The following is a 17161-nucleotide window of genomic DNA, read 5'->3' as shown; positions in this document are numbered from 1 at the left end:
GTACCCCAGCGGGCCACAGAGGCCTCCTGCCGAAACAGGCGTTTGGCTCAGAAATTGAGTCCTGGAGAAAAACACTTCCATCCTCCTTCCATTTGACCGTGACTTTCAGTTGTCAAGAAAAGCCCAGTTCAACATAAAGTCTTCCATGGAACAACGGAGGCTGGGGGAGTCTGCTCCATGGATGGTTCTTCGACATGCACCTCCTGCCACGTGTTTTTGTCTAGGGAGGTCTGGAGAGATGTGAGTGTTGGGCTCCCAAACGCTTTCTTTCTTCACCCAGGTATTTATCGGATACCACCAGTGGGTCAGTGGCGAATGTTTAACAACTGGCTTTCCAAAGAAAAGTGGCTTTAACTTGTGGCATTTGCCTATTTCTGTGGTGTAAAGACTTCCACCCTAGCCGATTCCATACTACCTATGAGATGCCACCATATTCAGAGTTGGGAAGAGATGGCGAACAGGACACCATGAGATAGCAGTATTTCCATCACAGAGACACAAGAGACCTAAGTAAACTCTAGAACAAAGATGGTGACGAAACAGTGAAATAACTAGGAGGTGGTAAGTTTTGATTATTTATTACCTTGGCTTTTAATATAATTTGTGATGTTATGTAGTTTTTAAAATAATTATTGCGCTTAACAACTAGCTTGCAGAATTCGTAAACACTTAATAAACAGTCCCCGTGAACTGGTATGAGCCAGCTTCATCCACTGCTGGAAGACGGACCCTCATACTAAGGATCAGTGCATCTCAGAAATAGGTGCTGCTCTGACTGTGAAATTCCATAATGGAAGTTCGCCTTGGCGAGAAATCACTAATGCAGGGTGAAAATCACTGCCAACAACTTGGCTTCTTGGCTGGCTCATATGGTCCTCTTTCCATCAGTCCTAGAGCTGACGTATTTTGCTTTTCCGTGGTCACTGTCTTGGCATAACGGGGTTATTTTCCACTCATTCGTGGGGTCCCATCTAAGCTGTCATCACTTCAGTGAGGCTGTTGCCAACTCTTCCTGGCACAATTAATCACCCCTCTGCTAGGCTGCTCTAAACCTTCCAAGTATGTCTCCACGATGTGGCTGTCATCCAGTGATACTATTCACATTTGCACAGCTATCCGACGTGCTTCCATCTCCGAGGGCTGGGTAAGCATCCGATATTCTCCTTGAGGGCTTATTAGGTGAGAAATGATCAAGTAACTGAAGTTCAGAGAGAGCAGACTTGCTCAAGGTCATACAACAAAGAACTCAGCGGGCTCAAAGCTAGGTCTCCTAGTACTTCCAGGTCCTTCTTCTTTCTACTGTGTTATTCACCTGCACTCACTGAAATTCACATAATTTAGAACACAAGGCATCTACTCAAAGCTAGGCACTGTGTTAGGTGCTGGGGTTATAGAAATACATGGATTATAGTCCCCAGTTGCTGGCTGGAGCTCACTAATGCCAATTTGAAATGTCTGAGTATAGTTGTCTGACACCAGTGAGTCAACACATGGGTTTGGCATATGTCAGGCAGCTGGGATACAAAACAAGCAATTAGGCTGGGTGAACTCTGCCAGGAAGAAGCGCTCGTGCCAGGCCAAGGGTGGGGGGGTGTCAAACACTCTGGCATTGGCCCAACCATACACTCTGGACCCAATTGAGGTGCCCTGGCTGATGCCAGCGATGGGGAAGATCTGCCTGACTGCTTCCCAGGGACAGTCGCCAGGTTTGGATCATGAGAGGGAAGTGTTGGAGAGACAACACCACTGTGAAACAGAACCAAGCAAGTACAAAACTCATCCGAGCTGCCCATCGGGGAGAAGTGGAGGGCTGTAGTGAAAGAGCCCTGGGCAAGGGGTCAGATCTCAGCTCTGACTCTAGCATGACCCCACAGTACACCTGATCTCTCTGGACCTCCATTCTCCCATCTGTTCATGCAGGCTGAAGTTTTTCCCAGCTGGATGTAAAGTGGCATGTATGATGGCTTTAATCTGGTGCTACTCAATCCAGCTCAAGCAGCCCTACTACACATGGCTTCAGAATCCTCATGGAGCTCATACAATGATTACACTTATTTCTAAAATTTTCCCCCTACATGGAACCTTCCACCCATTCTCTTCACCTGAAAACCACCTGCTCATCCTCAGACCCCACCTGGAGTGGTACCCCAGCACTTGCACTCCCGGGCTGTCTCTGCAAAGACTCTGAGTGTTGTCAGGGTATCGGGCAATCTTGTGATCTCCCAGAAGATCACGAGCTCCTTGAAGACAGGGACCACAGCCCCCCCACTGTTGGACTGCCAGCACCAAGCACGGGTGATGCTCATTTCTGAGTGGGCAAAAGAAAGCCTCTGCCAACACAGGGGTTTGCCCTGGAATTTGAATGCATGGAGCAGAGTTAAGTTCTTGATAAATTATTTACTGAATGAATAAAGAACTGACGTGTTTCTGTAATTGAAGGTGAGGGAGATACCAAAGAACTCTGAGCTACGTGACCTTGACAGCGATATGGCTAGGGCACAGAGGGCTGCTGAAGCTGGGCTTCTAAGGTGGTCACAAGCTAGCTGCATCCCAAGCCTTGGTTCCCTCCCTGAGAGGATCTGCCCACTTCTGCCTGCAGCCCTACTACTCTTCTGTACACTTAAAATTTTGCAAAATTAAAAAAAAAGAATGTTGGAAATTCAGTTAGATTTCTTATTCAGTGTGTATTATACAAGAAGACAGACAAAAGCAAAGGAAAACTGCAGCTTGAATTTTTGTTGTTGTTGTTGCTGTTATTAAATGGAAACAGCTAATGAAGCTGGTATCCAGGAAAAGTGGAATCATCCTTTGGGATCTATCAAGGTGCAAAGACAACTCTGGCCTTTTCTCTGCTGTGGAGCGTTTGCTACCGTCTGCCACTGTTGGTTATGCAAATCACTCCTCTGCATTACCTACTTTACACAGATTTATATGCTTGACTTGTATCAACCCTTTAAACTGTTTTCTCCTAACTCATGCTGACTGACGGGGGATCTCTCCAGCACCTACTACACTTCATCTACCCTCTTGTAAGAACCTTGAAAAAAAAAGTGTGTTAGTTGCTCAGTCATGTCTGACTCTTTTGCGACCCCATGGACTGAAGGCTCCTCTGTGGGGATTCTCCAGGCAAGAATAGTGTACCAGGTTGCCATGCCCTCCCCTCCAGGAGATCTTCCCAACCCGAGAACTGAATCTGAATCTCCTGCATTGCAGGTGGATTCTTTACTGTCTGGGCCACCAGGGAAGTCCTGTAAGAACCTTCTGTGGGCCCAAATGAGAAGCCCCACCTCATATATGGAGGCTCATATGACCTCCATCAAGGGGGTTCCCAGTCAAAGCCTGACCCTGTCCACCCGGCAGCCTCTGCGACTTCTTTCCAGCCTGGCCACGTGGGCTGCTCTGCAGTTTTCTCTTCTGACCTTTCCATCCTGGGGTTTTGCTTCCATTTCTTCAACCAGCTTTTCTAGCCTGATGTCTTCCACCTAGTCGTGACATGCGAGAAGACACCACCCTGATCATCTCCTTCGCACTTCTCATTGCAGAAGTGAGGAAATAAAGTCTAGGCAGGGGATGGACTGGCCCATTCTCACAAGAGTGGCTGAAGAGCCAGGATTCAAATTCAAGACTTCATTTATGGGATTTCTCTGGTGGTCCAGTAGTTAGGACTCTGTGCTTCCAAGGCAGGGTGTGTGGGTTCAATCCCTGGTTGGGGAACTAAGATTCCACATATCATGTGGTACGGCCAAAAAATAAAAAGTACATTAAAGAAAATATTTCATTTACTATCCAAGAGGACTCAGGAAAGTTACTTCACCTCTTAGGCTACTTACCACCTGACACAGATATGCAACTAAACAACTGAGGATCTTAATTTGTTTTAGCTGCCTAAAAAATCAGAGTTCACACCATCAGAGCAGGGCTCTGAAAGCCCTTTTTGATCACACACCTTTTCTGTAAACATTTTGTGCAGGCTCCATGGATATATCTATATTAATAAGCTGTACACACGTGCTACCATCATCAGCTAATACTGGAAAGCATAATATGTGCTTGGTGCAAGGTTTAATGCACAAAAATGAATATTTCAACTAGTTTTGATAATTTTGAGTCTTCTGCTTCCCTTTTTGTTAGATCTAATGAGAATGATCATTCCTGTTTTTAATGATCCTTCGTAGTGGAGCTGAGGCAGACTTTGTACCAGGAATAGAAATATCAACTCTGCCATTTGACTGTCAGCTGGTATTAGGTTGGTGCAAGAGTAATAGTGGTTTTGGATTGTGAATTTTCAACTATGATAACTAGGTTCAAAAGTGAAAGTGAAGTCACTCAGTTGTGTCTGACTCTTTGCAACCCCATGAACTGTATCCCACTAGGTTCCTCTGTCTACGGGGATTCTCCAGGCAAGAATATGGGAGTGGGTTGCCATTTCCTTCTTTAGGGGATCTTCCTGACCCAGGGATTGAACCTGGGTCTCCCACATTGCAGGCAGACTCTTTACCTGGGAAGCCAAAGCACTAGGCTCAAACACATCTTTTTTCATCAAAACAGGAACCATTACAATCAATACATTTTTGCCAACGAGAAATAAGTTTACTTATTTTTGTAGCATAAAAATCTGTGCTTCGGGATTCAATGAACTCTTGGAAATGATTTTCTACATCCTGCTGGTTGTGGAAGCATTTTCTGTGCAAAAAGTTGTTGAGATGCTTGACTAAGTGGTAGTCAGTTGGTGAGAAGTCACCTGAATATGGGCTATGAGGCAAAACTTTGTAGCCCAATTCATTCACCATTTGAAGCACTGGTTGTATGACATGCAGCTGGGCATTGTTGTGGAGAAGAACTGGGCCCTTTCTTTTGACCAACGCTGGCTGCAGGAATTGCAGTTTTTGGTGTATCTCATCAATTTGCTGAGCATGCTTCTCAGATGTAATGGTTTCACCAGGGTTAAGAAAGCTGTAGTGTAGCAGACTGGCAGCAGACCACCAAACAGTGACTATGACCCATTTTCTGGTGCAACTTTGGCTTTGGCAAGTGCTTTTGAGCTGCTTCTTGGTCCAACCACTTGATGAACCATTGATCATCACTGGTTATCATATAAAATCTACTTTTCATCGCATGTCACAATCTGATCAAGAAATGGTCTGCTGTCAAGTAGAATAAGAGGACACTTTAAGACAATTTTTCTGATTTGTGGTCAGCTCATGAGGCACTCACTCATTGAGTTTTTTCACCTTTCCAGTTTGCTTCGAATGCTGCATGACTACAGAATGGTTGATGTTGAGATCCTGGACAACTTCTCACGTAGGTGTAAGAGGATCAGCCTCGGTCATTGCTCTCAGTTGGTCACGGTCAGCTCCTGATGGCCGGCTACTATGCTACTCATCTTCAAGGCTCTCGTCTCCTTTGTAAAACTTCTTGAACCACCACTGCACTGTAAGTTCATTAGCAGTTCCTGCGCCAAATGTGTTGCTGATGTTGGGGATTGTCTCTGCTGCCTGATGACCCATTTTGAACTCAAATAAGAAAACTGCTTGAATTTGCCTTTTGTCTAACATCATTTCTATAGTCTAAAATACATATAAAATAAATAGTGAGTAATAATTCATTGGCAAAAAACATAAAGCTAAGAAATGTACATTAAAATGATGTATAACATAACCACATTTAAGAATGTATTCCAATATCAAATGGCAAAGTTCAAAAATGCAAAACCAGCAATTACTCTGCACCAACTTAATATTTGCACTTAGTATCTTAATTTGCAAAATTCTTTTATGTCACTGGACCCTATTTTTTATGTAAGTTTGGTTTTACACACACACACACCACATATATACAACACAATCATGGTATAATTTTGTTGCTGTTGTTTGGTTGCTCAATGGTGTCCAAATCTTTGTGACCCCATGGACTGCAGCACGCCAGGCTTCCCTGTCCTTCACCATCTCTCAGAACTTGCTCAAACTCATGTCCATTGAGTCAGTGATGCCATTCAACCATCTCATCCTCTGTTGTCCCCTTCTCCTCCTGCCCTCAATCTTTCCCAGCATCAGCGAATTTTCTGATGACTCAGCTCTTCGCATTAGGGGGCCGAAGTATTGGAGCTTCAGCATCAGTCCTTCCAATAAATATTTAGGGTTTATTTCCTTTAGAATTCATTGGTTTGATCTCTATACAGTCCAAGGGACTCTCAAGAGTCTTCTCCAACACCACAGTTCAAAAGCATCAATTCTTCGGCGGTCAACCTTCTTTATAGTACAACTCTCACATCCACACACGACAACTGGAATAACCATAGCTTTGACTATATGGTAAAGCTCTATTATTTATAAGAATAAACCAAAAAAAAAAAAAAAGAATAAACCAGTAAAGCTCTGTGAAGAGTAGATCCTCACCTGCCTCAGAAAACCTTGTGTGCTGATTCAGACATAACCAGCTAACACTGGGACCAAGCCAATCAGAGAAAAACGAGTGTTCCATCCAAGGAAACATTTATTCTTATTTTTAAAGATAAGTAAATGTGGACAGATGTTGTAATATTTTCTTCTGTACTTCATGGACCACATTGGGTAGCCACCCTGGGACCATGGTACATCACTAGAGTTACAGCGGTGTGTGTCTTTGCTTTCTTTGTATGAAATAAGCTCTACTATGCTGTATATTACTATATGCAATAACTGTGGGTCTTTCCTGGTGGTCCAGTAGTTAAGAACCTGCCTGCCAATGCAGTGGACATGGGTTCAATCCCTGGTTTGGCAAGATCCCACTTGCTGCCGGGCCACTAAGCCCATGCAGCACAACTAATGAAGCCCATGAGCCTAGATCCTGTGCTCCTCAACAAGAAGCCACTGCGATGAGAAGCCCTCACACGGCAACAAAGAGTAGCTCCCGCTCACTGCAACCAGAGAAAGCCTGTGTGCAGCAATGAAGACTCAGTGCAGCTAAAAATAAATAGACTTTTTTCAAACAGCTAACTTCTAGCTGTGTTTCATTCTTCATAACTTATTTCAATGCTCTTCCTAGGTTTACTATGTATGTCTTTCAATAAACTTAGGCCCAAACCAATAGAACTTGATTTGATAAAATCCACACTCTTTAGCACTAGGCCACTTCACTTTCACTTTTCACTTTCAAGTATTGGGAGAAGGAAATGGCAAGCCACTCCAGTGTTCTTGCCTGGAGAATCCCAGGGACGGAGGAGCCTGGTGGGCTGCCGCCTGTGGGGTCGCACAGGGTCAGACACGACTGAAGCGACTCAGCAGCAGCAGCACACTCGTTAGCACATCCAGTGCCGCTGCCATGGTAAATCACTTCTCATACCTCTGTCTCGGCAAGCACTTCCTTGCCTCCCTGACTTTGTCTACGTTGGTTCCTTTGCCTCAAATGACTCTTCTCCACTTTCCTGCTAATCTGTCCTTTAAGGCCTGCCTCTCAATAAAGCTCTTCTTGACTTTCCAGGACAAAGAAGCCACTCCCTCCTTTCGTGAAGAAAGCACAATGTACTTATCCCACTGAAGTGTATTCATCTGTTCAAACACCTTATCTTCTCCAGACTGCGAGTACTTTGTGGGGAAGAACTATGTCCTTTTCATCTCTATAACTCCGTGCTTAGTGCAGGAGTAGGTCTATTAGTATGCATTCATTAAAAGTTAAGTAAAAAGATAAATGGAGATCACATAAATGAAAGAAAAAACTGAAATGAAATATGAATAATATAAAAATATGAGAAATACAAATCTATGAGAAATATGAATATAGCTATTTCACATATCCCAAATTGAAAAATATATATGTGGGTTTTTCTTGTTGTTTAGTTGCTAAGTCCTGTTTGACTCTTTTGCGACCCCATGGATTGGAGCTCTCCAGGCTCCTCTGTCCATGGGATTTCCCAGGCAAGAATACTGGAGTGGGCTGCCATTTCCTTCTCCGATGTTTGGGTTGGGGGAAGAGAAGCAGACAAAGGCCAGGTAAATGAGAATAGGGTTCAGTTACTGGAAATTTAATGGAGCACCTACTTTGTGCTATACACGGTTCTGGGTGATGGGAAGATACTTATCCATTTCCTTACTTGCTTATGAAAACTACAGAGAGGCAGGGTCAGTAGTTTCTGTTTCACTTTCCACTGTATTCTAAACAGTTAAGTTACTAACAACAAATGAGACAAAATCCCTATGCATGAGGAACTCACCTTCTGGAATGAATACAATTTGACTTTATAAACAATCCTTGTATCTAGAAGTAAAGCTAGCATGGGGTAAAAAAAAAAAAAAAAAAAAGGAGCTGCCCACCAGGTCTTTCTAGTATGACAGACAAACACACTATAGTTAGCATCAGCGCCAGGCCCTGCCCAAGTACCCTGACTCTGTTCTTTCACTTGGACTTGGGCTCAGTTCAGACTCCACCAGAGGCTCCCAGATCACTTGCTGGGTATGTGGGTTGAATGTTATAGGGAAGTACTCCAGTTCATGACAGAACAAGCTTTCCCTCTTGGACTTTGAGTATGTCCGGGGAGAGGGAAGAGGAAACCCACAGACTTCTTCAGATGAGTAGGAATTTAACTCTGAATGAGAAGAGTCCTTTGGGTGAATGGGTCCAAGCCCCTCATTTACAGGTGAGGGACACGATCACTAGAGATGGGCGAAGTTCCCCCTTCATCACGCACTGAAGTTGGGGCATGGACAGGTCTGCTGTGATGTTCTGAGCCCACCTGAGGGCATCCAATGACAAGATGGCCCTGCATCCACGCGTGTCTTCTGGGCCTTTAGACCTGCCTCCTGCAGCGCCCAGAAGACATGGTCCTGTGATCTGCTAACTTTCTGTGGCTGAAGAGCTACTTCAGACACTCAGGGAGCCTGTGCTCCCAGGCCACAGATCTGATCATTCAAGCCTGGGGCAACCTGGCTGTTGAAAGCTGATACTTTGGGCTGAGTCGCCCCCCACAGGAATCCTCTGGAACAGTTCCTGCTGGCCCACAAAGGTGCACAGAACAGAGCCCTTGACTGTTTGTGACATTGTTCTTCCAGAGAAGTGAGCCCTGGTTGTGGCAGAGGATGGGCGGGATGGAGAGACATGGGTCACTGGAGGTCACTTTGGAGGAGCAAGGGTCCCGATGATGGGTGACAGGGCTGGTCAGGCAAGGGGACACGACTCAGAGACACCGGCCATGTGCCCCTGGAGTCAGGGAAGGTGAGAGCGTGTCCAGAGAGCCCGTTCCCTGGGCCATGCAGCTGGAAGCCTGCCTCTAAGAGGACTCCTCAGGAGATGGCTTGTGTTTCTGGAAAACCTGGAGGCAGCTCTGCCTTGAGTCTCAGTGGACAAGGCTGTTTCAGGACTGCGTGTCCTGTCTTCCTGTCTTCCAGGACAGGCCTTGCTTCCCCCACAAAAGGGAGGTTTTGCTACTTTACCCTGAAAGGAAGGACTGCGACAGAGTGGACATTAGACCCACTTCCTGGGGTAGGATGGGGGCTGGGCAGAGACACGGGAAGGGGCTGCGGAAATCAGCTCAGCTGGACCTGAGGCGCAGAACCACACACAGGTGGCATTCCAAGAAAACGGTCCTTCCAGGGGCGGGGCGGAAGACCAATAGGGCACAGGCCATGCTGAGGGGCTCCCACGGCCAGCTGGATGTGAGTGCCCCGTGCACCAGGGAACAAGGCCCAGGTTCTGACACAGAGCAAGGGAGGAGCTCCAGACCCAGACATGGCAGGGGTGGGAGCCAGCCCAGGGGAAGCAAGACTCGAGGCATCAGGGGTGGGAGGATTGGGGGCTGAGCAGGGCTGCCAGGCTGCTTACGTCAGAAACTCAGGGGTAGGAAACGAGGTTGGGATTCTGGGACAAGACAGAAACCCCTTGGACAGAGCTGGCACATAAAGGCAGAGGAACAGTAGGAGGACTTGGGGTTGGGCAGCTAGGCTTGCTCCAAGTCAGTCTCCTCAGCTTTGGTTGGTTCTAGATGATGCAGGCTAGACCCGCAGTGGGGGAGTCACAGGACCCCGCGGGGGTGGGAGGAGGAGGAGGAGAAGGGAGAGGTGGGCAGGCAGAGCTCCCTCCTCTGCGAGAACACTGCCCTCAGGTGTCGGGTTGGCCAGAAAGTTCATCCAGGCTTTTCCTAGAATCTCACAGAACCAACCTCATAGCATCTCCTCATCGCAGCCCCACACTGTGGCGTTCACTAACAGTCAGCTCTCCACGCCTCCAGGACTGCACTGGAGAGCTGACCAGATTCACTGCAGAGACATCTGTCAAGTCCTGACCCTGTATTCTCCAGGGAGGGCAATATCAGTAATGTGACACATGTCCCTCCAATATTTTAACTTCTCTGTGCTTGGAGCTTAGAGTCCTGGATGGAAATGCAGACAGTTCCTGGTAAAGAACCTGCCTGTCAGTATAGGAAATGTTAAGAGATGAGGGTTCAGTCCCTGGGTTGGGAAGATCCCCTGGAGAAGGACATGGCAACCTACTCCAGTATTCTTGCCTGGAGAATCCCATGGACAGAGGAGCCTAGAGGACTACAGTCCATGGGGTCTCAAAGAATTGGACACGACTCAAGTGATTTAGCATGCACACAAGCCCTGACTCAACAGACACAGGGGTTACTGCCTGAGAGGCTCACCGAGGACTTCCGGTTCTCCAGGACTCAGCCTCTGCTACTACCTCAGTGAGGCAAGAGTCTCCTCCGGCCTCAGAGGTTCCTTTGCTACCACAAAGGCTGTTGATCTCAAGGATCCCTTCACCCCGCCTGCTGCAATGCTCAGACTCGTGCATCAGTTATATAACCACATCAGCGTTCCAGGCTAAGACTGTCATTTCCCTCCCAGTTCTCGCAGTGACTCTGAAACCTATATGAATACAAAAGTCCTTGCCAGTGCTCACATCGGCTGTATCTATGCCAACGCTTGCTGTCAGTGGTAATGGCAATGAACACTCATCCAATGCTTACTTGCTCTGACACATAAGTGTTTTATGCCTCCTTTAATCCTCAGACATCCCCACAAGGTACCAATTATTGTCCTCATGTGACAGATGAGGAAAGTGAGGTCACGCAGCTGGCAAGGGGTGGGGCTCAAATTCAAGCCCCGCTCCCCGCCTCTGAGGCCACACTCAGGAGCACGGAGAGCTGCCGCACGGTAGCCTTTGACCGTGCTGCGTGGGAGCAGAGAGGAAGGGCCAGCTGGGGTTGGAGAGCTGCAGCAGCCCCACCTTGTATACATTTCCCGCCTGCAGATGTGGAGGTGGGAACATGCAAGACCTAGCCGAGGAGGACAAACGCTCGGCATGTGGGCTCCAGAGCCACTTGCCTTGGCCTCATAGGCTGTCTGTCCTGTGTCAGGTTACTTACCTTCCCTGTGCCTCAGCTTCCTAGCTGGAAAAGACGAATTCCCTCAGTCACATGATTTCGGGGGAGATGCAAAGATGTTTCCACTCATGAACCTCACCAAGCATTTCAGATACTACACTTGATCTTAGCCAAAAGGCCGAGAAGCGATCACCAAGCATTTCAAACAACGCCTGACACATAGAACATCCTTGGTAAATATTCGATGCTATGACTGAACGTGAGCCATGCACCAGCTACAGGGCTTCCTGGGAATTTTCTCTCATTTACTCCTCCGCACAACCTGCAGGGTGAGAATGAGTAACCCCGGGTTCCAGATGAGGACGCTGAGCCTCGCTCACCCGCGGTGGCTTGCTCTCACTTGCCCAAGGACTTGAATGTACAGCCTCTCCCCCTAAACCCCATGTGGCTCCTGCTTTGGCGCAACTTCATCGGCTAATGCTTCCTGTGACGGACAGCTAGGAAAACGCTCAGGCTACAAAGCAAACAGATCGTAATTCGGTTTTGGAATCAATAAAGGGATGATCAAGTGGCAGAGGAAGAGTTGTTAGCTGCTTATCAGGATGATGTGAGAAGTTGCTGCCTGCATCCTGAATTAAATTCACCTAGTTGCTTTATCATCATAAACACTCGTTTCAATGTGGGGATGGATTTTTTTTTTTTTTAAAACCCAACATGAATAATATATAATGGCTGACATTTTGGAGGAAGCAGGATCTTTACCTTCTTCCATCTGCCATCAGGGTAATTTATCATTGTCTTTCTCCCTGCCCCCCACCCCCCTCCCTTTTAAACTGATGGGGTAGCCTGTCAGCTCAGCTTGTTCTGAAAAGGCAGGAGTATAATTCAATAATAAATTCGCTCAGAGGCCAGCTGTCAGGAAGCTGGTGTTTATTTGAACTCCATTAGATGATCTCTACTGCTCAGACTCTCTGAGGGCTATCTGAGGGACGTCTGAGGCCTGGGGCGGGGGCGGGGGCAGGAGTGGCCTGCAAATGCATTTCTGGACCGGCTCTGTCACCGACACTTGCATATGGCTTCAGATCTGCAGAAGGCTGACAAAAAATTACATTGCATGCATGATCTTTCCTTCCTTCTTTCCATTATGTCTTCCTCTTTTAACCTCTTACTTCTAAACTTTGCGGCAATTTTGTGCCTTTTTAAAGGGTCTGAGAGGAATTCTGAAGGTTTATGTGGTATCAAGGCTATTTTACTTCTGTTTGTAGCAGTTTTACCTGAGGCGAAATGCCCTGGTCTCGTTTGTGAACCGTTGAGGGGTGGATCTTTCTCAGTTCTTGCCCCAAAGGACTCTTCTTGCCTCAAAATCTTGTTATTCCTTTTCCTCCATGGCCTCTAGCACAGCAGGTCATTCACCCCGGATTTCTTAACACTCTCTTGATTTCAAACACTGAAGCATGTCTCTTGACTTTTGACTTGGAAAATACTATCACTTTACAATTATGCTCCAGCCATATTAAAATTCTCTCCGTTCCCTGATTATCACGCAAAGTCATACTGGTTCCTCAGTCTAGAATGCATTTCAAAATTCCGTTCAACAGAGACCCATAGTAAGCAATATAGCTTATTCAAGAGTACACACATGCAGGCGTGCACGCACACACACATACACATACACACACACAGAGCAAAGTGTCACGAAATACATATCCTTTCAGAGTGCTCCACTGATACTTTCTACACCATTGTTCCCCATTCTATTTAAATTTACTTCTTTATTCTTTAAAAAATAGTTTTGACCGACTACATTGATTTCATGATGTGCTAATGGGCTGTTGTGACCTGAAGTGGGATAAATAACATTTCAATGGTCAACCCTCTTCACTGAAATCTTTGTCTCAGGCCACAGGCCATATCCTGCCAGAAGTCTTCACTTGTTAGTTCATTTGTTTGTTTGCTCATTCACTTGCAAAACCAGTCACTGCTGCCTGCTCTGAGCTAGGCCCTCTGCTCCTGCTAGAGACACAAAGGTGGGCCAGATACAGACCCTGTGCTGTGGAGTTCAGGGACCTGGATTTGTACTGGGAGGGATGCCCCTGCCTTTGAACTTTCAAAACACTTTCTGCTCTGTTCAGGCATTCAGCAGTAGCTGGTTGACTGACTCCCTGACTCATCTACCATTCAACGTGGTTTAGTCTATACCAACCCCTGCTGAAGCTCAAATACTTTGGCTACCTGATACGAAGAGCCAATTCATTAGAAAAGATCTGATGCTGGGGAAGACTGATGGCAGGAGGAGAAGGGGATGACAGAGGATGAGATGGTTGGACGGCATAACTGATTCAATGGACATGACTTGAGCAAACTCCAGGAGACAGTGAAGGACAGCGAAGCCTGGCATGCTGCGGTCCATGGGGTCACAGAGTTGGACACAACTGAGCAACTCAACAACAACCCCTCTGCTCAGCACTAGAGGTTCAATGACCAACGAGGCATGGGACGCACTGGAAGTCCCAGTGTAAGGCGGTCAGAGGCATATCTTCTCACAGGCCTAGTGCAGAATAGGTGTTGATTAGCAGTCACCAGACAGAGCTTGGCAGTTCTGTCCCTCTCTCCTCTTCTGTCCCGTTCTCTCCTCTCCATGGGATCTGACCCTCCCTATACAATATGATCCTCTGTCTCCTTTGGGATGAATATTCTCATCCATCCCTACTTTCATGAAGCTCCCCTGACTCCTGAAGTCTTTTCTATTTGGGTTCAGTGTGTTCCGTCGGCTGACTTCCATAGAACCCAGCGGCTTGCCTGAGTGAGCTGATAACCTATTGGGTTTTGAGGAGCCCAAGGAGACTTAACAGCATCACACTCTTCCTCTCACAAATCCAGAGTCCTCGAACATATTCTAAACTGCTAGTCAAGTGACTTGGTGGTGGATCTTCCTCTTCCCATAATCAGCTAACCTGTCCAGCACTGGCAATCCACAGGTATTTATAGAATTGCACTGTCTGCCCTGTGTCCAGCCCTTTTGACCCAGCCAGTCTTTCCCAAGCTAAGGGATACAATCAAAGTTGTGTCACAGGGAAAGAGCTGCCTCAAGTGCTCTTAGAGGAGGAATTATCTCATGCTGTCCTGCCCTCCCCAGCTGTCTGATCCCCAGGTACTGCTGTCCGCCCTTCCTGTATTGACAATCCAGCTGGGGATCCTCCTTCTGCCTGTAGACCTGAGTGACTGCTTCCTTCCCACTCAAGTCTCCGTAGAGGGCGCCCTGCACTTTATTCTCCCCATGAGTCCAGGGGAGGGACAGGAGATCCACTAGGCTGAAGGGCTCCAGGCATCCAGGCCCGGGTGGAAAGATGGTATAAGCCACCTAGTCTGCTGAAGGGGGTCCCCCAGCCTGATCTGGGCCCTCCTACTGTGGACCTGCTTGAAGTCAGCTGAAGTCATCTGAAGTCATCGATACCTCGCTCACTATGCGGCGCTGAGCACAGTGGGGGCAGAGTGTCAGTCTGAGCCACTGTACTCCTAAAACCTGTAAGAAACACCCGCTCTGCGCCCGGCATTGTGCTGGGCTCTGGGGACACAGATGAGCGAGACGGGGGCCCCGGGGGAGGCCTTCCTCACTCCCGGTCCATCTGGCAGCGCTTCTGCTTCAGTGCTGAGTCGGGCTCTGCGTTTCTCTCCAAGGAGACCGGCCCAGCGCAGCTCAGCGTGTTGGGGCCCTCCCGCCAGTCCCCGCGGGCCGCCCTGCTCCTGCGGACCAGCTGCGGCACTGCACAGAGGCACGAGGAAGCCCCCGGTAACTCCTGGTGTCATCGGTGCATCTGCAGCCCCTCTGGTTCCTCATCCCCGCCGTGGGCAGGCCTTGAGGAAAGGCGTTCGGGGGAGAGCGCTGTGTGCTGAGGACTGGCTGGCTGGCTTCTCGCACAGGATGGTGTTCCTGTCAGTTCCGACCTGGCTCTGAATCCCTCTCTCTCCCATAGTCCCCGCAGGCCTCATACCTGGATCTCCCGGAGTCAGTTACACAGCAGTGAGTCTGCAGAGGAAACAACTGGGGCTCCCTGCTAGGCTCAGAAATGCCGTGAGGTCACTGGGTGACAGCCTGCTTCTTGGAACCTGTTAAACGGGCTCCTGTTCAGACTGTAAAAATTGTGGTGCAGCATGTGGCTTCCCTGGGAGCTCAGCCGGTAAAGAAATCTGCAATGCACGAGACCTGGGTTCCATCCCTGGGTTGGGAAGATCCTCTGGAGGAGGGCATGGTAGCCCACTCCACTCTTCTTGCCTGGAGAATCCCATGGACAGAGCAGCCTGGCGGGCTACAGTCCAAGGGGTCGCAAGAGTTGGACATGACTGAAGCAACTTAGCACACACGCATGCCTTGTGTTTATAGGTTTCCAGTCACTTAGATTAGTTTCACATAAAAATCTGTTTGGGGATACTTAGTAGTGAAAGTAGTGAAACACAGGAGTTGATGAGTGAGGAGCTGGGCATGATGATTCAGGTAAACGTTAGGTAAAAGGAATGTTTACAGTACCACTTGGAGGCTTCCCTGATCCATTCGTTTTAGAGCAAATACTCTATTCCAGGCCCTGCCCTAAGTCATACAGGTTTGGAGAGATGAATGGTCTCTGCTTTCAAAGCCTCTGCGATTTAACTGAAGGTGATAGATACACAAACAATGATTTGGGAGCTGACTTCTACTCCTGCTTCTGCTACTAATTGGTAATGTGATTTCAGCAGATAATTGAACCTCTCTGGACTCTTGAATCCTCAGTAGAAAATTAAATAAAACAGATAATACGTCCAACTATCCTCCGTCCCACCATCCCTCCCCACTCCTCCTTTCCCCCTTATTTCCTTCCGTCTTTTTCCTTGTTTGAGGTAATATATATATGCATATTTATCTTAAGCAACTACTAACTGTGAAAGTGAGTAAGATGTGGTCCTGTCGTGGCAGACTCAGTGTAGAGGGTTGGCAGACATTTACATATTCACTATATTAAGCCCTTGTCCAAAGCCAAGTGCATTCAGCAGGGCAGAGCCTGAATCTAAGACACAAGCTGGCCTTGCTCCAAAGCCCATGTTCTCTCCTCTCTGCTGAGTGGCCCATTTCTTCCAGTATAGGTTTCTCAAGTTCCCCACTGGACAGGCTCCTTAAGGGCATGTCAGACTGTTAGAAATGATACCCAAATTCCTGGGTAGGTGCCACGTGATCTGCGACAATGTAAGCATCAAGCTTGGTGAAGGACCAGAGCATGTGGTCCCCACTGGCACTGATCAGGATGGCATGGTGGGTGAGGACACCCCTTAATCAGAAGAGCCATCGGCAGTCAACCATTCAGAGCCTTAATCAGATCCCATGACAGTCCAGTAAAGAAAGGCTGGGCAAGCATTAAATAATATCCCCCTTGGTAGGAGTAATATTCCTACATCCACTTGATTAAAAGAATTCACGCCATGGGAAGGCCCACAAGCATACATACAAAATCACACAATTGAATAAAAAGAGCAGAAAGCTTTCTACCTGGAGACAAAAGCAGAATTTCTGGCCAAGATAAATTAATAGGTTTCTCCTCACTCTGTTTCTGCTCCTGGCTCTGCCACTTCACTAGCCTATGAATTGGGGAAGATCACTTAACCTCTGAGATTCTCAATATTCTCAGGGTGAGCTGAAGGGGACGCTCACATACTTTCATCTCTAAGAAAGTTAAAGTTCAAATGCTCTGACATATTTGTATTATGCCAAGGTTATTGGGCTCAGAGCACTCCCCTGACTTCTCTCTTCCCATCTTGTAATTGCTTCTTGTGTGGAAGGGCTGGGGCAGTGAAAACTCTAGGCCTTGGAGTTCCAGGTCCATCACGTCCCAGGCGTGG

The 17161-nt window shown here is 47.5% G+C and overlaps 1 protein-coding gene and 1 pseudogene across 1 annotated transcript in view; both read right to left on the bottom strand.

Moving 5' to 3' along the window:
• The window catches only part of TENM4 (teneurin transmembrane protein 4), a 257467-nt gene that overhangs the window by 84419 nt on the left and 155887 nt on the right, over positions 1–17161 (bottom strand). The gene's annotated exons all lie outside the window — the stretch shown is intronic.
• On the bottom strand, positions 11410–11486 carry LOC136170179 (U2 spliceosomal RNA; annotated as a pseudogene).

Source organism: Muntiacus reevesi, chromosome 5, assembly GCF_963930625.1.
Source record: "Muntiacus reevesi chromosome 5, mMunRee1.1, whole genome shotgun sequence".
NCBI classification, from domain to species: domain Eukaryota; kingdom Metazoa; phylum Chordata; class Mammalia; order Artiodactyla; family Cervidae; genus Muntiacus; species Muntiacus reevesi.
The sequence above is the reverse complement of the archived record's forward strand: the minus strand, read 5'-3'. Positions and strand labels throughout refer to the sequence as shown.